This window comes from Bos indicus x Bos taurus, chromosome 23, assembly GCF_003369695.1.
Source record: "Bos indicus x Bos taurus breed Angus x Brahman F1 hybrid chromosome 23, Bos_hybrid_MaternalHap_v2.0, whole genome shotgun sequence".
Lineage (NCBI taxonomy): Eukaryota > Metazoa > Chordata > Mammalia > Artiodactyla > Bovidae > Bos > Bos indicus x Bos taurus.
The window spans coordinates 42,556,433-42,580,370 of NC_040098.1; the positions used below are offsets into that span (position 1 = coordinate 42,556,433).

Here is a 23,938-nt window from a genome sequence, read left to right on the forward strand (position 1 = left end):
GGGATATCCCCTTGCCCAGGGCAGGCTGCCCACCAAATTCAAATGCGAGTGCAGTTGTGGGCACACCACACAGGATGGCTGTAAACATCCTGTATAGTAAAGAGAAAATAAACACATCCTCAAGTGAACCCAGAGGCTAGCACAGACCAAGTCAGAAAAAAATCAGAGACAAAAAGCCCCGGCTCCGCCCCTCTGCGCTCACACCCCCCGCCCCACACTTACAATGGGGGTTTGTCTCACGGGTGTGCTCTGTCTCAGCTACAGAAAAGGGAGAAAGGGAGGTTGGCGGCTCCCAGAGAAGGTTTGCTACCTGGAATGCCTGCTTTCTGGTACTTCTGGAGATCGTGTTATACTGGTTCAGGGGTCCTGCTTCACACAGAAACAGATGAAATTGTTTGTTTACACTAAAAACCACAGGATGTTAAATATTTGCAGCACTTGTCTTAATTAAATTACACAAGCAGCTATTTAGAGTAAAAATTTGCTATGAACCTGATTTACCTAAAGAAACTTGTTTTTGGTTGAACCTCCTTTGAGATGAATCTTTCAAAGGTCTGCTTGGTCAAAGTGGTCCAAGAGAAAGAACCTTGGTATCAGAAAACCTGGGCTGCTTTGGTTCAGGTCAACTTATGACCTTGGGCAAGAGAAGCCTCTATTTCCTTGCTGGGGAAAGCAGGGCAGCGGAGGGGGAGGACAGACCTCGTAGGAAAAGGAGCCAACTAAGGGTCTTTCTAGCTCCAGTCTTCTCTGACCTCATCTCTGAAACGTGAATATAGTAATTCCTGTAATAAATCCTCTTGCATCTGTGATTTCATAATTCTAGGTGACAAGTTCTGATCTTCTGCCTGTGCCAAGTGGGAAATACAAACCTCCATTTCCAAAAATGCCTGTGCTGCTAAAGACTGTTAGCACCTACTTCCTGACTAGGTTGTCAGGCAAAACAGCAAACATGGTAACTTTCAGATCTTGAGATATATATACTGGCTTGCACTTTAGAAAGCAGTATAAAATTTTAAATATAGATATCCCCCCACCCCGGAAAAAAAAGATGGCACAATGCCAAAAGTTGCTCCACAGTTCCTTTAAACTAGTAACAACAATACTATCTACACTCTGCTTTCCTAAGACCCAGTCCTCCCAATTAGGAGTAAATCACTCATTCAGGAACTTCCTTCAGAAGCCTGAGACACCTTCAGGAAGGCTAACCTAACTACTCATGAGTATATTCATCACCTCTACCCCAAAGGCCAGATCAAGGAGAAGGCATGCACTGCAAACCCAAACCACTGCCATCCAAACCACTGCCATCTAGGAGCACACTCCAGATGCTCACAAACACTGCACCCTCTCAAAAAGCAGGCATCAGCGAGAAAAGTGAGCCTCCGTTCTCTTTAGTTCAGGGGGAAAGGGTCAGAGGAGGGAAAGGAGAATAAATAATTACAAGATACAGCATCTTCCTAAGCAAAACATTACTTGGGCACATGAATCTCAGGCTGGGAGCCCACACAGATGGTATGAAAAGTAATATGCGGGCCTGCAACTGATCCCATTAATAAAATGATGCAATTACGGGTTTGGGGTTTTTTTTAAAGTCTGATGCGGCATCCTCAAATGTCAAAGAACCAAGGCTGCCTGGAAATTCTGACTCTGTCACGATCAAGAAAATATTTGACACTGACTTCTTTTGTGCTCTCAAAAGCAACCATGTCAAATTTGAGAGGGATCAACATTAATCAACAATTAAAGCGGCAACGAAGCCCTTTTGTTCTGTCAGTCACAAATGTCACACGTGTTACACTTTACCACCAATGGAAAGCCGCGGGTTTCACCACCCTCAGGCGGCGTAACCCTCGCCTTCTCAGGGACCTAACTCCTAACCGGGATGCAGGCGCTGCAAATGTTCTTCTCCACAGTCTGTCCCGTTCAGGGCAGTCTTGAGCAAAAACTGTATCTTTACAGCAAAAGTAAGAAAAGGATAAACACTAGTCAGAAGACCAACACAAGGATGTTAAAAGTCTTAATCCAGCCAGGATCTGGCCAAAGAAATTCCTAATATACTACTGTATTATAGTTACAGGGTGCAAACGCATTATCTGAAGGATGGTCAGTTGTAAAAGCCTCAAAGAGCCAACTGAAACGCAGATCTGCCTTTCTATGCTCTTTTGAGGTGGGACTGCCAACTGCTTTTAACAAAAAAAAACCCCCAACAGTTTCTCAATTTTAGGTTACTCAATACCCAGCTGCAAACTACCAGAACACTCCTTGGGTCCCGGCAGAGACGACAGCTGGGGCGGGGAGGCTGAATGACTATTAGGCAGGAATCGTGTTTTACTTCTTCTTTGAAGGAGAAAGCAAAAATACCCTCAGAAATTCATCCTGCAATGCTACACAGTTCATTCACTAAACAACAGAATCCAGTGGATTCCTAGCAGTGTGACTGAAAAGTCAATCCCGAGGAAACCTCCCACAAGAAAGATTCTCCATGGAGCTGAAAAGGGGGTGGGACTAGAAACTCCATCAGCACATAATAAACCAGAGCACAGAAGCAGTGCTCAGAGCTCTAACTAGTCCCTGAGAGCACGGAGTAGGCTTCCTTCAGCTTCACACATCCTCTGCCCCTTAGACAGGGATCTGCTTTATTTAAAGGATGGCAAATAGAAAACGGATTCTGGACAACTTCCCCGCCCGCTGGAAATCCCATGCAGCAATCACACGCACCAATAGATGGCAGTAGAGAGTCTTCAGACACCAGGTCTGGGCTCAATTCTGAAAAGGAAATTCGGACTTTCGCAGATTTATGACAAGCCTGGCATTAACCAACATTTAGTACCTGCACTAAAATCTAACAGCAGGCTAAAAAACCAGCCACTGTTTATAGAAAGTAAAGAACAATGTTAGCAATACCCTTTCACCCAACAACTCAATTACAAGTCAAGCTCCTTGCTTGTATATAGAAAATACATAGCGACTCACAATCCAGCATTTTATATACTGAAGACCTAGGGCTGAAGTCCAGGGGACTGTTTTCTGAAATACGTTCCCTCCTCTAAAAGTGATTTTTACCACTCGTAAAAGTAAGAAAAGGCAAAACTAAAGTAATGGATCATGGTTCTCACAGGCTTCATTCTGGGGTTCTGACAGAAATTTATTCAGCAGGCTGAAACATAATCACATGCAATTTTGCAAATATGGGTGTTACTTATGCTTTCCCCACCCAGAGTGCCGAGGAAAGTTTGTTCTGTGATGAAGCGAGGCACTATAACCCACACACTTTCTGAATGTCTGTAAGAGAAGTCCTGGATTTATGACAGCAGCCTAAACATGGAAAACACAACCATAATGAAAGAATCTGTTAGCCACTAGTGAATTTAAGAGCCATTATCCTCCCCACCCCCAGCTCCGGGGCTGGTGCTTGGTGACCCTGGAGTTCCGGTGTGTTCTCCAGATGAGAAACAGGAGTTGACAGCATCGCACACTCGGCCCAGGCTCAGAGTCTGAGAGACACACAGACGCGACAGTGCAACAGAAGCCTAAACAACAGCCCAGGAAACTTTATCAACTCAAAGGAGCCAAGAGGGAGCCATGGCACAGAACTCACTTTCCCTTCTAACAAGGCTTAGAATACCCTGAACAAACGCTGAATTTCTACCAACGTATAGGGCCGCACAAGGTAACCACAGCAGGTCAGGAAGCAGCATTTCCAAACGGTATTGCAAATCAGATCAGACGAGTGACCTCTCAAGCCAGACAGGCTGGGCGAATGGAGGCCGACTCACACCTTCCAACCCAGACACCAGCCTCTCTCATCCACACTCTTAACACCCACCCTGGGTATGTGTGTGTGGGGTGGGGGTGGGGGGCCTAAGACGCTCCTTTCCAGAATAAAAGTCGACCTCAGTTCTTCCTTGCCAGCCACCTGGGAGTCCCAGACTGACTCTGCAGGATAGAAGCCCACTGGCTGTACACCTGAAGTCAGGGGCGCTAGGTGGTAAGGGTTACGTCTGTGGGTGGCAGCAGACGACAAGCACTCCAACGTCTGCACAACACACAGGGCCACCATAAACGTGTGTGGCTCACACGTACCCTCACAGGAGTCTAATGACAATGTCTTCTGACTAGATCGCACTTCCATCACAAAACTTCTCCAAGAGGGGAAAAGTCAGTCTGACTCACAGGAGCCTTGTCATCAAGTACGTCATCTTACATCCATTTAACAAACTCAACCTGCTGCTAATAATATGAATGACTAATCATGCCTTTCCTAAGATGTTAAACTTGTATTTGCTGAGATGCTGTAAAAGCAGCTCAAAGGGCCTTCAAAGGATTTGAGCAAAGCCAGCAGCAGAAACCCCAAGAGGCGAGATTGGGGGTACGCAGAAATCCAAACAAGCCCTTCCCTTCACTGGGTGCTGTAGATGACTAGTTATCCCCTTTCCATCTGGGACATTCAAATACCCTGACAAATTCTGATTCCCACTGAGCTCCAGGAAACAACCAGAGGAAAGTCCAACCCCTTAGGCAGGATTCAAAATAAACCCCCAAACTGTGTGCATCATCACTTCATCAACTCCAAAGGACTGAGAGACTTCCAGTTTAATTAAGCCCTTCATTAATCCTTCCTGCTCGAGCCCATTTTCCCGTCCGTAAACAGGAAACAATGAAGCCACAGGGCAGCTGCCTGCAATGCGGCTCCTCTCCTCCAAGGAAGGCCACAGGTACGCCTGCTTGCTGTCCCAGGCGCTGTCACAAGGCCTCCATGAGGGCAGGTTCCACTCATTTTCTCCACGTGGTGCTACAAAAGAGAAGGGTAGTGAACAGAAAGTAGAGAGAGGAGGGGAAGAAATGGAGTCAACCCAAAGTTTCTACATGACCCTAATAAATTGTGAAAATTGAGGGTGGGGGTTATGCTTGAGTAGAGATAATTTAACAGAAAGCAGAAACCGCCAATAGAAAAATAAAAGCAACTGTCAACAACATTTATGAGCTACAAGTTGAAAAACTGACTAACCCCTGAGATTGTCTTTTCTAACCCCCAACTCAAACCTAGCTTCCGCGGGTCCTCCCACACCAGGAATAATCAGCGTTTGTGATGCTTCCCATTAGTGGATGTGCTGTTTTCCTGTGTTCTCTCCCATTCCACTGCGCAGCCAGGAGACGAATAAGCCTCTTCAACTGACTGATGAAACACTCAGCCAAGGGAACTTCCTTTCTGCTTCTTTTCACTGTGCTACATTATCACCACAGGTGAGCCACCTCTGGAGAGAAAGAGAATCCCCAAGACTCAGTTTAAGGACATCCTTGGTGACTCAGTGGAAGAACCCGCCTGCCAATGCAGGAGACGCAAGTTCGATCCTGGGGTTCGGAAGATCCACCGGAGAAGGGCACAGCAACCCACTCCAGTATTCTTGCCTGGAGAATCCCATGGACAGAGGAGCCTGGCAGGCTACAGTTCCATGGGGTTGCAAAGAGCTGAACACAACTGAACGACTGAGCGCACTTTAGGCGCAGTTTAAGGGAGGGTGCTGTGGGGATGACAGGAAGGAGGGGGTAGAGAAGAGAAAAACTGTCACATTTTCCCAAATGGTCAGAACCCGTGATGTGCTGAGGCATCATGGAAACCAACGACATCCTTCCCGTCTCTGCAACCAGATTAACTCAAAGAAACAGAAGCTACTAAAGTGCAAGCACCTCCCCCTCAACCCCCATAGCTGGCTTTACCAAAATGCCAGGGATGTGAGCTGGACGGACCTGAATCCTGTTCATAAAGATGCGGGTGGCAGGCCATGGGGGCCGGGAGGTACAGAGCTAATCACTTCAGAAGGAGTCTCTCCAGTTGCACCAGCCTAAACATGCTCTTTGATCAAAGAGCCATCGGTCTTCCACTGTGTCAATACAATGCCAACCACCACCCTCCCAGCCATCCATCAGCCCTGGGAAGGGCTGCAAGGCCCCACCTCCACCAATCTGTAAATGAGCCTGTAGGAGAACATTTCCAGCCTCTCCCCTCCCACTCCAAAATACCCTCAGAGACCAGTGATAACAACCTCACAAAGACGGCCAGCAGCTGACCCTGGGAACCCACCGGGTTGCAGAAAGATGGTCAATTCACTTCCCCAGTTTAGTCCTTCATCTGTGTTCCTCCCCAGGTTTATCTTTGTCTCCTATTTCACACAATTCCAAATATCCCAAATTTTATCCAGTGCTTTCTGAAATGGATTACTTCATCTGAGATGCAGAGTACAGCAATCTAACTTCACAGGGGTTGTTGCTGTTCACTCAGTCACGCAGACTCTCTATGACCCCATGGACTGCAGCAAGCCAGGCTTCCCTGTTCTTCACCATCTCCCAGAATTTGCTCAAACTCACATCCACTGGGTTGGTGATGCCATCCAACCATTTCATCCTCTGTCACCCTCTTCTCCTACTGCCTTCTATATTTCCCAGCATCAGGGTCTTTCCACAGGGATTCCCCTCACAAATTACTGTTTTCTTTTTTTATGTTACACAAGTTTAAGCACAGGAACTGTTACATGAATTAGTTCTACAGGTAGAAACAGAATGCACTGTTGGAGCTGTTGATGCCACCAGGTAAGTCAGACCCCCATGTTCCAGATTTGCAGGGAACTGGCAACGCCTTGCCTCCCACGTCTGACTCTGAAGTGTAGGCCTATGGAGCAGGGCAACAGGACAGGGCCTAGGCCACACCGGGCAGCCGGCCCCACAGTCACTCCCCTCTGGGGCAGAAACAGACCTGGGAACCAACCGCTCACCAGAAGACAGCTTTCCAGGAAGAAAGGTACAGTTTATTCCTTCCTGACCTCCCTGCTCAAAGCTAACAACTACAAAGACAACCTCACACCCCTGGGCTTCTGGGCTGATTAGCTCCACAATGAAACAATAAAACCAGCAGGTTAGACAGCAGAGGTGTGGGGAGCAGCCAGGCTCCCATGGGCCCGAGAGCTGAGTGGGGGCCCTTTAGAGCCCCCACAGCCCCAAATAGATAGGGAAAAGGTGACACTTTATGTTTTGGGGCGCCAAAATCACTGCAGATGGTGACTGCAGCCATGAAATTAAAAGACACTTGATCCTTGGAAGCAAAGTTATGACCAACCTAGATAGCATATTAAAAAGCAGAGACATTACTTTGCCAACAAAGATCCATCTAGTCAGAGCTATGGTTTTTCCAGTAGTCACGTATGGATGTGAGAGCTGAACCATTAAGAAAGCTGAGTGCTAGAGAATTGATGCTTTTGAATTGTGGTGTTGGAGAAGACTCTTGAGAGACACTTGGACTGCAAAGAAATCCAACCAGTCCATCCTAAAGGAAATCAGTCCCTAATGTTCATTGGAAGGACTGAATGAAGACTGAATGAAGATGCTGAAACTCCAATACTTTGGCTACCTGATCTGAGGACTCACTGGAAAAGACCCTGATACTGGGAAAGACTGAGGGCGGGAGAAGGGAATGACAAAGGATGAGATAGTTGGATGGCATCATCGACTCAATGGAGATGAGTTTGAGTACGCTCCGGGAGTTGGTAATGGACAAGGAGGCCTGCTGTGCTGCAGTCCATGGGGTCGCAAAGAGTCAGACACAACTGAGCGACTGAAGTGAACTGAACAGTCCCAAAGCCTGAAGGCAGACCTCTGTGGAACTTACAGAAGGAAACAGACACTGTAGGTGATGACTCTCAGAGCAGGACAGCCCTCCAGACTCATCCTTCCAGGAACCTAACTCATTTTAAGTGACTGTGAAAACAAAGTACAAATACTTGACAGGCAAAAACGTCCTGAGAAAGACACTTTGTGGCAAGGTTGGGGAGAAAAGAGATCCCTCACACACTGTCACTGGGAGAGTGAATAGGTGCACCTAACTGCAAAGATTTCCCTAGTGGCTCAGATGGTTAAGCATCTGTCTACAATGTGGGAGACCCGGTTGGGAAGTTCCCTGGAGAAGGAAATGGCAATCCACTCCAGTACTATTGCCTGGAAAATCCCATGGACAGAGGGGCCTGGTAGGCTACAGTCCATGGGGTCGCAAAAAGTCAGACACGACTGAGCCATCTTTACCATAACTTTTCAAAACAACATGGAGGTTCCTCAAAAAAGTAACAGAACTACTAGGTGATCCAGCACTTCCACTTGTGGGTACTTATCCAAAGGAAATGAAGTCACCATCTCAAAGAGATGCCTGTGACTCCATAATCACCGCAGCATTACTTACAGGACGAATGGACAAAGAACACATGTGCTACCAGTATGCGGGAATATTATTCAGCCATAAAAAAGGAAGCTCTGCCATTTGGGACAACACGGATGGTGGCCCAGGGTATCACACTAAATCAGACAGAGAACGAGAAACACTGTGTGATCCTTACATATGGAATCTAAAAAACCAAACTCAGAGAAACAAGAGTAGACTGGCGATTTTGTGTGTGTGTGTGTGTGTGGGGGGGGGGGGGGGGGGGGTGTGTGGCCAAGGCAAAAACTTCTAGTTATAAGATGAGTAAGTTCTGGTGATCTAACGTGCACCATGGTGACTATAGTTAATACTATACGGTATACCTGAAAGAATAAATTAAATAATAAAAGTGCATTAAAAAATGAAAGTGCATGAGGCAACAAATTCACTAACCTTACTGTGGTAATCGTTCCATAATATATACATACACCAAATCAGGCTGTACACCTTGAACTCTGCACAAGGTTATATGTCAATTATATCTCAATAAAGTCGGGGGGTAGGGGTGTGGGGAGAGGGAGACAAGACAGGACCCAGTGACTAACATTCAAATGTAACCTAACATCCCAGAAATTTAAAACAAACTAGCCCGAATGAAAGATTTAACTTGGTATTAAATCAAGCGTTTTTCTATTAAAACAAACCCAAATCTATTCATGGAGCAGAAAGAAAAAATTTCAGACAGACCACAAAACGTCAAAGAAACGTCCCAGATATAGAAAGCTGAGGAACCCTGTTCTATTGTTGACCGTCCACCTTCTCATGGCCCCCAGATAGACGAGGAAATAGTGGCTCAAGACAAGTATTTGGTGACCTGAACAGGATTAAGCCACTACTGAATACTCTTAGAGAACACACAACAACATTCTGTCAAAATACTTGAATTAACAGCCCATGGAATGCACATAATGGAATTTTGAGGCACTTGGATAAATGAATGGGTTCATTGCCTGTTGAGGGGCAGGGAGCGGGAAGGAGCCTCTGTTGCCATGGTGACTGTAAACCAATGCATTCCTTTCCACACTTGACAGCGGTTAAAATAAACACAGATGAGAACTGACCCTATTTGCCCTTGCAAGAATTCTGTGACATTCCCTCTCCCCAGTCATCTCCTCTGGGGAACTGCTCCACCCCACTCTCTGGCTCCACCCCACCCGCTGGCTCCACCCCACCCTCTGGCTCCACCCCACTCTCCTGCACACTTGCTTGCAGGCACCGCAAGCTCCCAAAATGAAACCCGCAAGCCGAAAACACAACAATATCATTTTAAAAGATAAAGCCACTGAGAAAACGGAAATGAGAATATCAGGATATAGAACTGCCTTTCACGGCAAACGTGACTAGAAGCATGGATTCTGTGCTCCAAGGGACAGCGACAGGGTTGGTTAGTGTCACCTCTCCTCCTCTGATCTAAAACACATGTTTTGTAAGACACAGAAACTGCTGGGCACACAGTGAACGGTGGAGACAGACTCATGGAGGTGTGTGTGTTTTACGGGCAGATTCCCCCGCTGGGTATAAATTAAATTAAATCCTGTGCAAGCTGGAACGTGTGGAATCAGGGTGAGAACGAGAGGTGCGCTGGCACCTCCGTGTGTACATATTCTCATCCCCACTCCACCGCTGTCGTGCACACACACATTCACACACAGGCCCTGGAAGGGCTGCGGGGCAAAGGCTTGGTAGAATCACGAGAACAGGGATGGGACGGATATCGCGCTGTCTGACTGGCAGCCAGACGCCATGCGTGAATACTAAGTAGGAAACAAAAGAATAAGTCAGTCGCAGGAACACAGGGGTGGTGGTAGTTTTGGGGCTCAGTCGTGTCCAACTCTTTGCGACCCCATGGGCTTCGAAGCCCACAGGCTCCTCTGTCTGTGGGATTTCCCAGGCAAGAATACTGGAGTGGGTTGCCATTTCCTCCTCCAGGGGATCTTCCTGGCCCAGGGATCGAACCTGGATCTCCCACAATATGGGCAGATTCTTTACCATCTAAGCCACCAGGGAAGCCCATTGTCCACTTTGGTGAGTGTTTTGGTAGCAGGAAAACACTTCCACTCAGTATGCCCTCAGGTAGGGCACACATACCACATAGAAACAACTACCTAAAGTCAAACTGCACCAGAAAAAAAAAAAAGAAGAGAAGAGGTGGGGGTGGGGAAGAGGTAGCGTGCAGCCAGCGACCTATCTATAAATAATTTCAAATAAACCGCAAGGGAAGGAACGACATCACGGTTCTGTTTCTGCACAAGGCAGATGAACAAACTGAGAAAGGAACTGTCTGGAGACATATCAAGACAAAGACCTCAAAAGCCGTCATCTCAAGCAGGCATGGCCAGAGTGCCTAAGCCCCAACTTTTTCTATAAAGGGAAAAAGAGGGCAGAAAGATGAATTCGGACCACGCTGCACCCACGGGGCTGAGTAAAGGTTTGTTCAAAGGTGAACCCAAAGCAGAAAACAAGAAGATGATCACAGCTCACCAAAGGAAAGAAAATTCCAATTCACTGAAATTCTTACCTAAAGGAGTCACACAAACTATCAAGTGGCGACCAGGGGAGAATACAGCTGAGAGATCAAGTCTTTTGGGAGCAAAGGCTGAATCTACCTAATGACAGCTAACGGCTCCCAGATTTCTGAATCGTGGGCATCACTTCTGGCCTTTCACACAGTGACTCCACAGAGAACAGTTATTTAGTATTTGGTGAAGGACAGTAATATGCCCGGAGCTTTAAACCATGGAAAGCACTTAGTTCAGCAGCTATCAGACTGATCCACCAGCCAGCAGGAGAATCGCCTGCGAACTCATTAGAAATGCAAAACCTCAGACCAAAGGAATCAGAACCTGGTGGGGGAGGAGTGAGACACTCCACAAGCTGTGTTTCAACAAGTCCTGCAGGGGGTTCCCTACACACTCACGTGGGTTACAGCCAGCCCTGTAAGGTACTGTGGTCACCACTGATCAGACAATCAAAGGGAGGCGCAGAGACTTTAGGTGGCTGTCAACAGCACAGTAGCAAGTACCTTCATTATTCCTACACTTCGGCTCTCTCCACTGCACCATGCTACAGGGGAATCCTGTCGGTGGTACTGGACAAGGAGGCCCGTTTAAATGGTGAGGCAACTGGCGTCGAAGATCTACTTCCTATTTTAAATGAACAAGATCAGATTGAGTCCAAAGTGGTTTTAATTCTGGATATGTCTTCTCACTCTTTGATAAACTCTACATTCAAAGGTGGCACCATCAATGCGCGCTGCTCCCAGCGGCCTTGGCCTGCCTCCTCAGCCAGGCGTGCCTGGGAACAGGCTCCTGACTGCTTTTATTTGCTAAGAGAAGTGTGTCCCTTCCCTCTGGCATGTGTGGCTACTGGCTCAAGGGGCTTTCAACGAAAGCAGTTTCTAGGTTCCTAGATTAAGGATCAACAATGGAGACAGAACCTCTCTGGGAAACCCATGGGTGTCACTCTCCAGACTGACATCTCTAAGTCCCTTCACTTCTCACATTGCTTCAGTGAAGAAGAAAATTATACTGGCCGTTTTCCCGTTTTCAATACCTCCTTTGTGTACAAATTTCATTGTTTTAAGTATGAATTTTAAAGTATCTGTCTGGGCAAACACAGCGGAGTGATGAAGATGGGCAAGAGCAAGTATCTATTCTCAAACTGCCGACCTACTGAAGTGTGTCCTGCTCATCTGAGAGGCTTCCCCAATGGCTCAACAGGTAAAGAATTCACCTGCAATGCAGGTGGGTTCGATCCCTGGGTCAGGAAGATTCCCTGGAGGAGGAAATGGCAATCCACTCCAGTATTCTTCCCTGAAAAATCCCATGGACAGAGAAGCCTGGCAGGCTATAGTCCCTGGGGTTGCAAGGAGTGGGACATGACTGAGCTCCGAGCATGCATGCCCACCTGAGGCTTGAGCAAAGAAGCCTGACAACATGGGAAAGCACTTGTCTGCCCACAGGTAGTAGGCGTAGGGGCGGCTGCAGAGATGGAAAGGGCCCCAGAGAAGGCAGGTGTGAGCACGCCTTCCCCGTGCTCACTGGCGTCACTTGCCACGACCTTCAGAACACAGAGGCCTCCAGCACCGAGAGAAAGCTGCACGGCCTCACCCTCCTCTCGCTTCAACAACAGCCGGAACTCAGGGCAGGAGGGTACGTTTCAGGAGACACAGAGAATCCGGCTGTGCAGACAAGATCAATGGACATTTTGAGTCGCTTCTAAATCAACGTAAGCACTACTAGACATTCTCACCGTGAGGATTCCCAGTGCCTAGCCCTTCCTAAGCCTTAGATTTTTCATCTACGGCCCAGGATGATCTGACATTCAGATGATCCAGAAGGGCTCTATTTACCCCGCCTTGTTCCATGAGACTGGACGGCAGGAGGCCTGAGAAATGAAGAATCAGGGGAGATGATACAGCCAAAGAGCTCCAACCTCTCCAAAGGGGAATAACTACAACCTCCAGAAAGGCCAAGTGCCAGTCCGCATTACACAACGGCATTTGCCAGAAGAGCAAGCCGACTACAGTGCAAACGGTCTGCAGGCTGTCACGATGGATGCCAGTGTGGTTCTTGGGGGCAGAGGAACAGGCTGAACAAATTTGCAATTATATTCTAGAGAAAGAAGGACTGAAAACAGCATACATTTAAAAACTGCTAGATTCCCATCATGCACCGTTCCAGGATAATGGGGAAAAACAACGTGTGAGTTAATGAATACAGCATACGGTAATCATAAAGTACCCCCCTCCCCACAAAACTGGCATGAATTGTGCCCATGGTTACTTGAAGCACCCTCTACAGACCATTCCTTTCCCGAGAGGCTACAGCAGCCACGGTGGGCTCTGGCTCGGAAAGAAGGCCCAGGAATCCTGTCACTGGCAGATAAGCAGGCAATGACAAAAATGGCCTTCCCACGAGATAACCACCAATAACCTCTAAATGGGTTTACAGCAGAGAACATCAGAGCCAATGCCTGCTTCATGTTATTTTTTAGTTATATTATCAGAGAACAATTTACTTGACTCAGTAAAGCAGCTGCCTATTATACTGTTATATACTCCACAAAGAATATGCTATGGAAAAGTACTTCCTGTGAAAGAAGCAACATCTCAAGAAGTTCTCCATTCGTCTCCAGATGTGTCTGAAACCAATTATGAGCAACAGGACAAAGATTCACTTTTAAGACCTGGCTCTTGCTTTCCTTTTGTTTTCAGTCTCTCTACATTTTATAAATGGTAAACACCAGGAATTAACATTAATGCCAACTCCATGTAATTGAAGCTTTCTATAAAGTGATTATATGCACTATTCAACCTTTACAGAGTAAATTTTCTTCAAAAACTCCACTTCAAGAACACAGACAGACACAAAGTTAAGTCTTCGACCTCTGGGAAAGCCAAGACTGGAGAGGATAACAGGGTAAGGAAAAGCCAAGGATATTTATCACCATCATTGAGAGAATGTTTGCCATCATGGAATTCGACGATCCAGTGAAGTACCTTAAAATACTAAAGATGCTAGGAAACAGAAGTCAACACTGAGCTAGAGCCACAGGGCCTTCAGACAGGACGGCATTTTTGCCCCTTCACTTGGCATCACCAAGTAACAACGGCTGGCATAAATGCAGTCACCAAAATACTGCAGTAATCTGAGAACCTGCCATGAAAGCAGAAGTTAAGGCACTTGCTTATATCCTCATCAGAGGTCACAAGAGAGGCCCCGAGGAGTCATTTTTACAAGTTACAGTTCAGTTTCTGTATAGATGGGTGTAGAATTTTGGACCCAAGAGATGTTACGGAACCAGAGGAGCAACAAGAAGGGATGAGAAACGAGTTGGGAGGGGACAGAATAGTCTTCTATACCACAAACCAGTGTCGTGTGCTCTAGTCTTTCCCAACCCCGTAAAACAAATACACATGGGCAACACTTCAGACACACAAGTACACACACCTACATTCCAATACGCCGAGAGGACATGAAAGATCTGGATAATCCAAAGAGGAAAATACGCTCCCCGAACAGAACGATTCCTTTAGGAAGATTCCCTTTCCATACACTCTATTTGGCTACTCTTAAGAATGTGTTTACCTTCGCAAAAACAGACAATCATACCAGACACTCCGCCAGCCACTGGGGATACAGAGGACACAGAGATAAACAAGGACGGCCCACCCGTGAGGGAGCTGGGGGCCAAACCCTGTGAAAGCCACCTGAACGTCAAGTGAGCGCAGGAAGACATCAGTGATCCCCCAGTGCCCACCCCGACCCCACCCAAACACCACCTGGGACGGACACTGCTGAGCCCACACTCATCCTCCGGGATGGGCTCTGAGCTAGTGGGAGAAGCTCTCAGGTCATTTGAGGAGGCTTACACTCTGGAAAGATTCTGTTTCCAGATCAACGCAACTGAGCCTAATTTCTTGCCCTGTATTAACCTAATTCCAGGGAGTAAAGCCCCATCTATTATTATGATCTCTTCTTTTAATTTCTGAATTTCTCATAGCAGAAACAAACCAAAAGCTTGCTGCTGACAAGTCACTGAAACTGCTGTCTTCCCTCCTTGGTCTGTATTTGAGAATCCCTCCAGCCAAGCATCCCTCTACCCAGTCGATTTCACTCTCCAAATGAAGGGAAGGGAAGGAAGGAGGGGAAGCGTAGGGTGGGGGTGACGAGAACAGGCTATTCTCACCTCAGTCCCAACAATGTGCACTGCTTTTAACTGAGCTGCTAAGCAGCCAAGTAAGGTGCCGACATCAAGGAACGTTCTGCATAAAAAGCCATGTCTGACAACCCCTGCACAAGCACTCACGTGTGAACCACAAGTGACACTAATGGCTGTCACCCCCTTTGCAAAGGGGGCGGCTCCAAACCCAGCACCTATTGCCTCTCATGTGAGACGCCTGGAAGCAGCGTCTCCGGGCTTGCTCTCAATTTCATCAAGGATGACTTATGAATGGATAGGACGTTTCTGGGAGGGTCAGATACCACTGAAAAGATGAGGGGCATGTTTATATTTGCCCTTTGGGGGTAATCAAAGGCCAGGAGGACAAAAGCACGTGACAGAGCTATTCCTATTGAAAATAGGTGGAAGAGCGTCCCCAGAAGAGGAAGGAAGGAAACTGGTACCCAGTTTCCGTGGCAACCACAAAGCATGCTAAAGCAGCATTTGCATGGGAGGTGGAAGTGATATCCGAGCAATCAGATCTCTGAGGAAATGGCCACAGCCACAATAAAACTGCCTCAAATGAAGTTCTACCATTTTTCTTAAAACAAATAAATGCAGCAGAAACCTGTGTGCTTACCAGGAACCTCAAGAAAATTCTGGGAGCAGCGGCCCCTTCCCACAAGTACCTAATGATCTGTCCTGGGCAACAACTAATGACCAATTAAATCAAAGGGGTCTTGTCCATCTCTAACCCTGCAGAGGACACACACGCTCTGGGGCAGCCTCCGTGCTCCCACTCGTTCCTTGACACTGAAGCCCACGTGAACTGACCTCTTAGCAGAGAGGAACGCGCTCATGCACAAGAACTAAGCATCTACAAAGATGCCTCTACACTGAATGCCTCTCTAGCAGGAAAAATAATGAGTTAAGGAAAGAGGGGTCCAGTTTCACAAATGAAAAAGCTTAATACACAGTTCCTGGAAGGTAGTTAGCATTTGCATGTGTGCTAAGTCATGTCTGACTCTTTTTGTGACCCCATGGATGGTAGCCCTCCAGGCTCCTCTGTTCATGGGATTTTCTACGCAAGGATACTGGAGTGGGTCGCCACTCATGTCTCCCCAGGAAGGTAAGAATTAACAATAAATTTGAAAATAAACTGCACCCTGCCAGAAAGCTGTACCTCTCCCTGCTTTACATTTCCACACTGTGTTACTTACTCCAAATGCAAAATGCTACCCCACCCCAAATTACCCAGGCCAGAAATATGGTGCTTTAACATACGCTTTAAAGTGGAAATTCCATCATCACTTTAAAAGAAAGGATGGAGCCAACACAAATGTATTCTGCTGCTACTGCTGCTAAGTCGCTTCAGTCGTGTCCGACTCTGTGCGACCCCAGAGACGGCAGCCCACCAGGCTTCCCTGTCCCTGGGATTCTCCAGGCAAGAACACTGGAGTGGGTAAATTTATTCTAATAGTCTCCAGTCTAATCGAAACCAGAAAAAACAGCAGTATCTTTCAGATACCTCCAACTCCCTTTCTGATCAGCCAAGACCCTCTTAGGTTTAAGTAAATTCTTCCTTTGGTTCAAAACAAGAAAGCGATTGTCATTGGGGTTTGTTTTGAATTTACCAGGGCTTACCCGACGGCTCAGTGGTAAAGAACCCGCCTGCAACACAGGAGACCTGGGTTCCACGTGTGGGTTGGCAAGATGCCCTGGAGGGGGTGAGGACAGCGAGGCCATGGGCTCCCTCCGCTCATCGAGAGAAGACAACGCTGTCATTCAACCTGCACCCAGCTAACGTGCGTTCCCCGTCTCTCAGCACATCCTGGCGTAGAGGGATGAGGAGACCAGAGCTAAAGCTCAGCAGGCGCCCACCTACATTACCATGATACATCACCATGTTTAATTCAAAGAACCACCTGAGTTGTTGCAAGGGCAAGGATGCCTCCCTAGGCTGGTCCAAGGCAAAGCCCACCCACCCTCAGCCCACTGCATCCTCTCTGCGGGCCTGGGAAAGGCGGGGTGGGGTGTGGAGTGCACCCCACTCTCAGTACAGGTGACTGCTCAGACCTACTACGACAGTGGCAATCCTGAGGCATCTGTAAGACAGAAAAACTGGACTGGGGCCTGTTTTTCACAACCACAGGGGCCCCTTCAAAATACCAACTAACCTCTTCTCTCAAACATGTTGGTATAGAAACCTTAGGAAGTGTTAGCACAGAAGAGTTAGTAAATACATCCTGCCCCCTCCAGCCCTCTGGTCAACGTCAGGCCCTCCAGAAGCAGCCTGCTACGGAGCACAGAGACCCCAGGAGGCCTCAGGGCTCAGCCTCTCCCTGCTCCGCAGGTCTATTCTGCCAGCACGCAGCCCTCCACCCAGAGTGCTTGGCGCGGGATGGACGCCCCGCCACCACATCAGCTGGGGGTTGACTGCCCTCGGGGCACTGGGACTGTCTCTCCCTGTGATCTCGGCCAAGAAGCTGTCTCCAGACACCCTCTGCCTGGAAGTTACAGGGCTGCCCCCAAGGTCCATCTACAGCCCAGAAGAGTGAAGAGTCTACAGAAGGAAAAATTAAGTGCTTGTGTCGCCTGGCTGTAGGTGGCCCACTCCCCTGGACACCCCGTGGTGGCCCACAGACGTCATGTCTTCCACAGCGCTCCACACGCTGCGTTTGAAATGGTCTGCTGCTTCTCTCCGGAGTGGAGCTTTCCTCAGCAGAAATTAAGGCTGAATCTACCATCTCTGAGATCCACCTGGGACTTGGCAACAACTGGAACCTTGAAGAAATGAGTGCTTCTGGCCCCTGCTTCCCTGAGATTCCCACTCCTCTGACGGTTAAAAAGGCATCACTTTGCCCAGCCCTCAGAATCCTTCCCTGGTGGCTCAGACGGTAAAAAATCTGCCTGCAATGCTGGAGACCTGGGTTCAGTCCCTGCGTCGGGAAGGTCCCTGCAGAAGCAAACGGCAACCCACTCCAGTATTCTTGCCTGGAGAATCCCATGGACAAAAGCGCCTGGCGGGCTACAGCCCACAGGGTCTCAAAAAGTCAGACACGACTGAGTGACTAACTCACACAGCATCCTCCGGCCTCTCCAAGTATTTTGAAAGCAAAGCTCGTCTACCTCTCTTCAGCAGCAGCAGTCCAAGCGGGCTCTTTACTACTCCCCTCAAGGTATAGAAACTATCGACTGGATCCTGAAATAACCTGGGAGCTTCACCTCTTAGCAGAGCACACCTGAGCCCTTCGCTGTGCCTTGGTTTTCTCATTCATAACATGGGAATGAGGGTCAAAGACCCATCAAAAGGAACTGCTGTGAGAATCAAATGGACTAATACATGGAAACAATTTAGAGTATTTAGAATAGTGGCCAGCACACTGTAAGTGCCACATAAATACCTGTCACTGCTGCCCTGCTAAGAGCCAATTCTTTTGGAAGACCGTCTCTCCCATGGAGAGTTAAGAAGAAAAATTGGGGTAAGCAACAGAAAGGTTCTCCAAGGGGACTGAGATGCCAGTCTATTCTAAAAAATTCTTCTCCCTATTTCGAATCAAAGGTCTAGTTAAAAGATCATGCCAGAAAAAAAACACGTCTCACCTTAAACCATCTAAAACTGAGAGGATCAATTAGTGATGTCTCCCACCCAGCTGGCACTTGATAAGATCAAGAGGTGTCACTTGCCATCAGGCATGCATACACAACAGTTCCACATATTTACGTGCTATCCAGGGACTCTGCATCACTCCAAGAGTTTAGAAAATCTCACAGACACCAAGGCCTTGGGAGGCTGCCTTCCGGTCCTGGGGATGGTGGCCTCGTGGAATGTGAGAGCCCTGGTGCTGGAATACACCTAGGAACAGTGCTGGGCCAGGGGTGAAGTCAGGAGTCGGGGTCAGAAGGCTAAAGCCACGTGTCCACAGGGCCAGAAAGGGGAAAACAGAGAGAAGTGGCAGAAAGGTTCTCCCAGGAGAGGACGGGCTGGAGAAACCAGGTAGGAGGCTCCCTGCATCTGAGGGCAGGGAGCCCAGAAAAGGACGGCAGCACCACGCCGTGCAAACATAGCTGCCAGGAGCCCTGGGACACTCTCCTCCACTCCCAACTTCCCAGGCCTCCCAACCATGGCCCTAAGAAAACCAGGCCAGTGAGAGTCAGCTGGGGATCAGAAATGACACCCTTCCTCCAGCTCCTGCCTCCCCCTTCTCCGACCAAGGAGAACACACAGGGGGGCTCAGGCCCAGGGGGCAGTAAAGCACACAGGGCACCCTCAGCCCTGCTTATCTTGGTCTGGGTGCTAAGACTGTGCTTTTACTAGAAGCACAGGGTATAGGGTGCAAAGAAAACATTCCAAAGGGAACCTGCAACCCACCCTGCCAGTTAGGCCAAACAAATCCATGTACGTTCCACAGAAGGGTCCTGGAAAACACAAGGCCAAGATTGCTCAGTCACCAAGGAACCTCAGTCCCCACCCAGTTCCAGATTCCTCCAAGCTCCACCTGCTGCCTCCTCCAACAACTGTGCTCCACCCCACCTCCCCAGCCACCCAGATCCTCCTGCTGATCTGGGCTGCATCTCCATAAAGTGTGTGGCGAGGGACTTCCCTGATAGCTCTCTTTGGCAGCACATATACTAAAATTGGAACGATACAGAGAAGATTAGCATGGCCCCTGCGCAAAGATAACATGCAAATCTGTGAAGCGTTCCATGTTTTTTGACCTCCCCTTGTGGCTCCGCTGGTAAAGAATCCACCTGCAGTGCGGGAGACCTGGGTTCAATCCCTGAGTTGGGAAGATCCGCTGAAGAAGAGAACAGCTACCCACTGCAGGATTCTGGCCTGGAGAATTTCACGGACTGTACACACTTGTTTTGGACACTAGTCATGTGCATAGTCAAGAGGGCCTAACGTGGGACAAGCAACACACGGGTGGACTCCACAAGACGCGTCATTAAATGAGAAAAGGGTCTGCTTCTTGTAAACCAAAGCAATGTAAAAGATTGTTCTGAAACCCCCAAATCACACCACACAGGTAACAATCTGCCAGTTAAAATTCCGAGAGAGGAAGAGGCAACAGGAAATCCCATAAACCTCCATAAATGATGTCATGTGCAAAACCAGGCAGACATTATATTGATTATTAAAATAGTTTCCACGGTTCCTCAGACACCAGGGCCAGGCCCCATGTCACCAAGGAGGACACAGGACAGTACTCCTGAACAGCCTGCCAGTATCCTGAGTGGGATCGGAGAGGTCTGAAGAAAGCCTGGGGATGCTCCTACAGGGAAGAATGAACCTAATCATGATGGGGTGGGGGCGGCGGACGCGCAGCGTTGACAGCACATGCCATCCTGCAGTGGACAGTGAGAACCCTGGCTCCTGCAGCTCTCCACCATTCAATTGGAGTCACCAAACTTCAGGTTCGCCTTGGTGGCCACTTAATCAGAGTATGCAGAGCTGAGAGATGCAATCTCCCCTCCAAGCTTGAACAGCAGGAAAAGAGAAGGAATGCCCTGAGCAGGCACCACCCCCTTTGCCTCTGAAACCCAACAACCAGGTGAAAAGCATAACCTTCAGAGGGATGGAGGAAGGGCCCACTATCATCACAAAGTCATCATGGATTTATCCGAACAGTCACTTGAAACAGAAGCCAGTTAGGGCCTCAGATGAATTTCTACTACCAACATGCTCTGGATGGAGTGAGATTTTCTATTTATAAGTCAACTGCTTCTTTATTTTGAAATCTTCCCTTTGATTGTATCAGGGCCTACTTATGCAATTCACTTTTTTTCTTTTTTGATGACTAATTAAACATAAGGTTGTGACTGTGACTAAGACAAAGTGCAAACATGGTAGTTACATTTCCTGTGCTGTTTCTCTCAGTCAACATTCAAAGAACAGATAGGAACTTCTGCTTCTGGGACAGGGACAGGAATCCCCCCCCCCGCCCCGCACCCGCCCCCCCAGCCCCCGGCCTGAAGAAGTGAAAATCCACACGAGACAATGGGCATCACACAGCAAAACCCTGTGGTTCCTGAGACACAAAAGACTGCCCAGAGACAATTTTCAGGCCAGAGCACATGGAGGGGAATGCAAGAAGAATCCAGAGGAATCCCCGAGTTGGGGAGAAGGAACTGAGACTTCGGGGAGGAACAAAATGTACAGGGTGGAGCACTGAAGAAGCCAAAGCCAGACAGGAAACTCTGGAACCTGCCGAGGAACCTCCTCAAGCACTTGCTGAGGACTAGTGAAAACGCGTGTGCGGGAAGTACCCAAGGAAAAGTACCACGGGAAAGGACCACGGGGAGCACTCTCCAAACCCCACACAGGGCTGAGAACCATGCTTTGCCAGAATGGTACACCTCACACAGGTTCTCCCTGAGCAGTTGGGAAAACTTATCCCTATGCCAAATACTGCTCTCTGGCCCTACCTAACAAAGCATAAAAGGCTCAAAGTTTCCTGGTAACCTAATCATACCCTAGAGCAATGCTTGAGAAGAGTCAGAGACACACTAACATACCCAGAACCCAAAAGAAGAAAACTCATGATGCCTGGCATCCAACAAGGAGCCACAGGGCAAACAAAACAGCAGGAGAACATGACCTGCATTGAGTGGAGGGACATCAATTAAGCCAAACTGACCCCTAAGTGACACAGATGACAGATTAGCAGACAAAGACACTAATAACATCGATTATAACTCCATTTCCTATGTTTTAAGAAGGTAGAGAAAAGATTAAGCTATATCAGGAGAGACAATAAAGACAATTAAAAAGACAACAATGTCTGTGGTGAAAAATACACGTCTGCAGATTTTAGACCAAAATTATCTAAAATGAAATACACAGAGAAAAAAAGACTGGGATAAAATGAACAGAGCACCCATGAGCTGTGAAAACAACCTGGAGTGCCTGGATACACGTGCACCCGAGATCCCAGCCAGGGAACACGTGTGCAAACTGTAGCTACTAGAATCTTCTCTAAAACTGATGACGTCTACAGAACTGAGAAGCTCCATGAACCTCAAACACAAGAATCAAAGAAAACTACATGAAGGCATACTGTGTGATGGTGTGCGTGTTCAGTCATGTCTGACTCTTTGTAACCCCATGGACTGTAACCCACCAGGCTCCTCTGTCCATGGGATTTTCCAGGCAAGAATACTGGAGTGGGTTGCCATTTCCTTCTCCAATTACATGATAGACTAAAATAAACAAACAAACAAAAAACCTTTAGAAGTGGGTTTCTTGCTGGACACTCACTACAAGCCAGGAGATGGTGGAGCTGTACCTTCAACAAATTCCACACGGGAGGGGAGGAGGAGGAACTACTGACCTACAATTTTATACCCAGCAAAAATACCTTCCAAAAATGAATGAGAATTTCTTACAACTGCATGCGATTCTACAACCCCCGTAAAAAGATTTTTAAAAAGTGAGGGTGAAAGAAAGACCATATCAGATATTAAAAAAACCTGAAAGATTCATCCCACACCAGCAGAAATTAGAAATGTTAAAGCCCTACAACCAGAACCCAACGGAAAATGATAACAAAAAGCCATTTAGGTCAACAGGAAGGGAAGAGGAGCACCAGAAATGAGGACTGTGCGGGTGAACTGTGCAGGCAAGCAGGCTAGACCCGGCTCCATTTACATCATTCACACTTAGTTAAATCTACAGATTATTGTCTGTGGCTATTAAAGGTGCCACGTAATACTCAGTTCCTCAATGCTGCCCCTTTTCTACTTCCTGTAAATAGAAAATATGTTTCAGTCAAAGATAGGTCTGAATTCAACAGTGCATTTGACATTAACTATACTACTAGTGCATTCTGTTCAACAAACATGTAAAAACTATCGAGGCTTTGAAAATTCTAATTCTTACGGATGGTCACATTGAGTAACTCCTATTTCCAACACTGAGTGCTGCCAAGCAAGTATTCTATGCATTTGGGTCTATCTTCTTTCTAAACTTGGAGGTAGCAAAGTATTTTATGTTAACACAGTAACTCAGAACAGAAATAAGGAAAACTTAAATTTGACAATTCAGCTATAAAAGGAAGACCCAATAAAAGCCTAGGAGAATTCTCATCATCCTGAACATATATTCATCTCCAAAACTTAAACATCACCACGTCTTCAACCTTAAAATAATGTTCCACATTCAAAATCCAATCTCCTAGAGCAGGGCTGTCTTTGAACTCCGTAACTCTTGCACTACCAAAGGCCTAAATAACTAAAATACAGCAGCTCTTTAACAAAAAGAAAACATTTCTGTCCCTGCAGAGGCATGGTCCACACTTTTTTCAAAAAAAAACTACATAAGACTCTTACGTACTTGGCTTTTTGAAGTGTGTCAGGGCATCTTAGTATTAAGTACTATTAAAAATGGGAACCACCCCCAAGGGCTGTCTGGTCTATTCACATGTGACTTACATGTGAATAGACCAGACAGCACCTTCACAAACTATAGCCTGGCCCCCTCATGCCTACTCTATGTAGGCAAATACCTGGTCACACCAAGCTTTGCAGAAGAAATTCCCACTCTACCATTACAGTCCTTCCTGTGACTCAGTAACTTCAAAATAAAAAAAAAAAAAAAAAGAGGGACACACGCCTACACTTTTCCATCAACCCACAGATGGTGGTGATGGTGGCGCCATGGAGAAAAGACATGAATCACAATTTGCATAAGTCAAACTCTATCTCTAAACACATCTGAGAAGTCTTCAATGAGTCTGCATGTCCCCATACAGCAATTCATGTGTCATAGATGCTGATGACAGCTAGCACTGTATCTCATACACAGTCCTGATTATATACCTGGGAGCTTTTCATGAATCAACTTGTTCAGGACACAAAATCCATCATGAAGTGGTTACCATCGTCACAGGTATCTCACAAATGAGGAAACCAAGGCCCAGTGACATTGCAGACCTGCCCAAGAGCACGTAACAAAGAGATGACAGAACCAGAAGAAGTCACGTGGTGTGGCTCCCGTGCATACTCTTAGACACTGAGCCACATACAAGGTTC

General features: G+C 47.4%; 1 protein-coding gene and 1 non-coding gene across 5 annotated transcripts in view; one reads left to right on the forward strand and one right to left on the reverse strand.

The window, feature by feature from the left end:
* JARID2 (jumonji and AT-rich interaction domain containing 2) overlaps positions 1 to 23,938 on the reverse strand; it is a 230,158-nt gene that overhangs the window by 63,849 nt on the left and 142,371 nt on the right. The gene's annotated exons all lie outside the window — the stretch shown is intronic.
* LOC113882348 lies at positions 19,516 to 19,620 on the forward strand. The gene has a single exon (XR_003508357.1). It is a non-coding gene; the product is annotated as a U6 spliceosomal RNA (small nuclear RNA).